The sequence below is a fragment of the Neoarius graeffei genome, chromosome 25 (assembly GCF_027579695.1).
Source record: "Neoarius graeffei isolate fNeoGra1 chromosome 25, fNeoGra1.pri, whole genome shotgun sequence".
NCBI lineage: Eukaryota > Metazoa > Chordata > Actinopteri > Siluriformes > Ariidae > Neoarius > Neoarius graeffei.
The window spans coordinates 16,413,457-16,418,292 of NC_083593.1; the positions used below are offsets into that span (position 1 = coordinate 16,413,457).

At 45.8% G+C, this 4,836-nt stretch overlaps 1 pseudogene; it reads right to left on the reverse strand.

Annotated features, from left to right (window-relative positions):
- Positions 1-804: 804 nt before the first annotated feature.
- Positions 805-4,246, reverse strand: LOC132873817 (uncharacterized; annotated as a pseudogene).
- Between the last annotated feature and the right edge of the window lie 590 nt (positions 4,247-4,836).

Below are 4,836 nucleotides of genomic sequence, written 5' to 3' on the forward strand. Positions count from 1 at the left end.
TCCCCTTGTCTCGAAAAGAGTTGTGCCCACATCCAATTACAGCACAAAGAGTCAGCATAGCAAAGAAACAAAAGGAGCGTAACAACCTCCCGAGCATATCTTCTATCGTAAATGTACACCGTGTGAGTTTGTGTATATCCTCCAACATGGCCCACTTCCGGTTCAAAGCCTCATGTATAATTAGCTAGACATTGCGTGCAAACAAAGAGGAATGACAAATTAAAACCCACTTGAGTTGACTTGATTTGATTTTAGTTTTAAATTTAAAAAAAAAAAAATGCTTGTTTGCTTTTTTTGGGGGGGGGTAATGACTTTTAAAAAGAATGCTGCAACATAGTCTAAAAGGTAAGCAGTGGATTGCAGTTGAGGCACCACTGTTAAGTTTAATCATATTAAAGTGTGAGTAGCATATCATTAATTCAAGTAGGGTCAAGTACTGATAGGCCTGATAAGCCACACACAGACAAGCTCTGAAAGCCTGATAATTGATCTAATGTTAATTATTTTGTGAGTAAAAGAAACTATAGCCTTGCATTTTGAGACGGGCTTCATAGTGCTAGTTTTGTAACGTGGGGAACAGGTGGTGATGGGGGTTGTGTGTAAATAGTAGTCAATATAAACGATGGCTAGCAGCGAAGAGAAGGCAGCAACACAAGTGTTGAAGGGTGATCTCATTCGCACTGCATAGTGAATGGACATGAGTGCTAAAGTGACACAGACGTGCTAAACATTGGGCAGGGCAAGTGCGAGGCCCCCTGTTGTTCCTCACAAAGAGGATGAGTGCTAACACACATACTTACTTACTTACTCCTCTTCGTCCCCTGTGGGACATAAGGCTTCAATGAGCTCTCTCCATCGCATGCAGTCCTTGGCAGCATGGTGAGCTTCTCCCCATGACAGGTTCATCTTTTGAAGCTCCTGTACCACAGTTCTACGCCAGGTGTTTTTAGGTCTTCCAGGTTTTCTTTTTCCAGGTAGTGTCCATCTTAAGGCAACTCTTGGGATTCGGTTTTGCTTCATCCTTAACACATGTCCAAGCCATCTTAAGCGTCTTAATGTAATGTCCTTGGTGATGTTCTGACTGCTGGTTTTCTTGTATAGTTGTTGGTTAGAAATTTTGTTGGGCCAAAAGATCTGGCAGATTCGTCTGAGGCATCTGTTGTGGAAGACCTCAAGTCTCCTCATGTCTGTACTGACGACATGCCAACACTCTGAACCATACAGGAGGACAGACTTTACGTTGCTGTTGTACAGGAGCATCTTTGTTTTTAGGCTGTATTGTTTGGACCTCCAGATGGATCGGAGTTGGGAAAAGGCACCCAGTGCCTTTCCCAGCCTTGCTCTAATGTCTTTATGAACAGCGCTGTCCTTGCTGATAAGGCTGCCAAGATAGGTGAAGTCCTCCACAAACTTGAGTGGTGCTCCATTCACCTGGATGGGTGCTGTGGGGGTGGAGTTTATGCACATCACTTGGGTTTTGGAGGTGTTGATGTTAAGTCCAACCTGTCTGGCATATTTGTTGAGCCTGTGAGTTTTCGATTGCATGTTAGAGTGGTTTGTTGAAAGGACAGCAAGGTCATCTGCAAAGTCAACGACTTCCAACTGAGAGGACAGGGTCCATTGGATGCCTCTGGGTTTGTCTGCTGTTGTGTTGGTTGTGATCCAGTCTATTGCAAGTAGGAAGAGGATGGGAGAGATGATGCACCCCTGTCTCACTCCAGACTGTACAGGGAACCACTCAGTGAGAGTGTTGCCCATAAGGACACTGCACTCAAATTTTCCATAGAAGATTTTTATGATTGTAATTATCTTAGGGGGGCGGCACGGTGGTGTAGTGGTTAGCGCTGTCGCCTCACATCAAGAAGGTCCGGGTTCGAGCCCCGTGGCTGGCAAGGGCCTTTCTGTGCAGAGTTTGCATGTTCTCCCCGTGTCCACATGGGTTTCCTCCGGGTGCTCCGGTTTCCCCCACAGTCCAAAGACATGCAGGTTAGGTTAACTGATGACTCTAAATTGACCGTAGGTGTGAATGTGAGTGTGAATGGTTGTCTGTGTCTATGTGTCAGCCCTGTGATGACCTGGCGACTTGTCCAGGGTGTACCCTGCCTTTTGCCCGTAGTCAGCTGGGATAGGCTCCAGCTTGCCTGCGACCCTGTAGAACAGGATAAAACGGCTAGAGATAATGAGATGAGATTATCTTAGGTGGAATTCCGTAGTACTGGAGTATATTACAAAGAGTGTTCTGATGGACACTGTCGAAGGCTTTCTTAAAATCAACAAAGTTGATGTACAGGGGTGTGTTCTATTCTAAGCACTGCTCTAGGATGTTTCGCAGTGCAAAGATCTGGTCCATACAACCTCTTCCTTTCCTGAAGCCTGCTTGTTCTTGTCTGAGCCTGGAGTCCATGACTGGCTCCATTCTGTTGAGAAAGACTCTGCAGAACACTTTGCTTGGGATGGACAGAAGGCTGATTCCTCGCCAGTTGTCACAGTTTTTGGTGTCGCCTTTCTTTGGGATTTTGACTATGAGGCCTTTAGACCAGTCTTCGGGGATGGTGTAACTGTTCCAGATGTTTTGGAAGAGGTCAGTAAGGACCTTAGTAGATGTTAAAATGTCGGCCTTCAGCATCTCCACATGGATTGCATCCAGGCCACATGCCTTGCCACTCTTTAGGGATAGGATGGCAGTTTTAACCTCAGAAAAGTCAGGGGGGCTGATGTTGATATCCAGGATGTAGTCTGTTGTTATGATGTTAGCAGGTTGTTCTGGTTCAGGGTGGTTAAGCACTTCCTGGAAATGTTGGACCCATCTGGCTGCTTGCTCCCTCTCTGATGTGCAAAAGTTGCCGTTCTTATCCCTAATGTGGGTGCTTTGGCTTGTCTGGTTTCCACAGAGTCGTTTCGTGATCTTATATACAGTCCCCAGGTTCCTAAAGGCTGCGGCCTTCTCTGCTTCCTTTGTCAAGCTTTCTGCAAAGGTCCTCTTGTCTTTCTTTGCATTCCTCTTCACTTCTTTGTCCTTGTTTCTATAGGCCAGCTTGGCTTTTTCAGTAAGCCGTTTGGATTTGAGGTTCAGTAACCTTGTTTTTAGTTGTTTCCTCTCCTCAATTCTCTGCCAGGTGTTAGCTGATATCCATTCCTTGGCCCCTCTCTGTTTAAAGCACAGCACTTCCTGTGCTGTTTCAAAGTATATGCTTTTGATGGTGTTCCATTTGTGATTTACTGTGGGCACTTCTTCTGTTGCAGAGATAGCATCTAATGTGCTAAAGCGGTTTCTCAGGTCCAACATAAATTCCTTGTTGGTCTTTGGATACTGGAGCTTTGCAATATCCAACATCTTCTGCCGCTGGTCTTGTGGCACCAACCTCTTCAATTTGAGCTTGATAGTGGCAACGAGCAGGTAGTGATTGCTGTAGACATCTGCGCCCCGGTATGCTCTCATATCTTGTAGTGACCTGCACCACTTTCCATTAATTATGATGTGGTCAATCTGGTTGGTGGTTCTACCATCAGGTGACTTCTATGTGAGCTTGTGGATGTTCTTGTGTGGAAAAATAGTTCCACCAATGACCAGGTTGTTGTTCAGGCAGAAATCAACAAGGCGTTCACCATTGTTGTTTCTTGTGCCATGCCTGTGTGTGCCCATTGCCCTCTTGTAGTTGGAGTTGTCAGTTCCCACTTTGGCATTCATGTCGCCAGTTATCAGGAGCATGTCATGTTGGGGTACCTTAGAGACTGCCATTTGGAGCTGTTCATACCAATCCTCTTTGTCCTCCTTCTCAGCCTCATTTGTTGGTGCATAGCACTGCAAGATGGTGAGTTTGCAGAACTTGGAGTTGAAACGCACTCTGATCAGCCTTTCACTTACTGGTTCCCACTCCCGCAAGGATTTGGCTTTCTCTTTGGAGATTATGATGGCTACTCCATGTGTATGGGCGCTCTCATGGCCTGAGTGGAGGATAATGGATCCATCTTGTAGAACTTGGCATCCGGAGCCCTTCCAGTGACTTTCACTAATCCCCAGGATGTCCAGGTGGTATCTCTTCATTTCACTGAGGACTTGTGCTGTCTTGGAGGTCTCAAACATGGTTCGGACATTCCATGCTCCAAGGTGGATCTTGATCTTTGGCCCAAGCAGTCCCCCCATCGCACCCCTGACTTCCTTTCGGCTTTCCTCAGGAGTGGTCATACTGCCACTCAAAGAGTGGCGGAGAACTGCTATGGACCTGTTGTCGATGGATTTGCTCATTTTAGTTTCTGTAACGTTAGCTTTTTTTTTTTTACCAGGTGGCGTTGTTAGCGCCACGCCCAACCCCCAGTCTGGAGGACCAGTGTGCTGTCTTTCATCTGGCTACTTGCCTAAGACCAATCTGGTAAGGTTGGACCTGCTGGAGCCAGAGGCTCCCCCCAGCATAGCTCTTAGGGTCTTTGAAGCGCGCAAGCCTCTCCACCACGGCAAGGTTACAGCACAAGGAGAAGGCTAACACACATAATCATAAGCAAATGCATACAGTCATATGCACACTGAGGTGAAAAACAGGTTAACCTCTTACAATGCAAACGCTGTTCCTCACACGTAGTAACAATGTAGGGCTAGAGCAGTGCACAACTTTGTTAAATTGCAAAGTATGCCTTCATAAATGCTTTGTTAAAAATTATATTTCTATGATGCACAGCATATTGTATGACTGGGGATGTTTGAGGGTTGGAAAGTTTCTCAAAGCTTTACTGTTATTCAGATTTCTGACACAATATGTCAATTTCAGTTTATTAACTGATTGATTGAGCAGCGTTCCAAGAGTGCCTGTATTTCCTGGAACCACACTGTGATGTTTCACT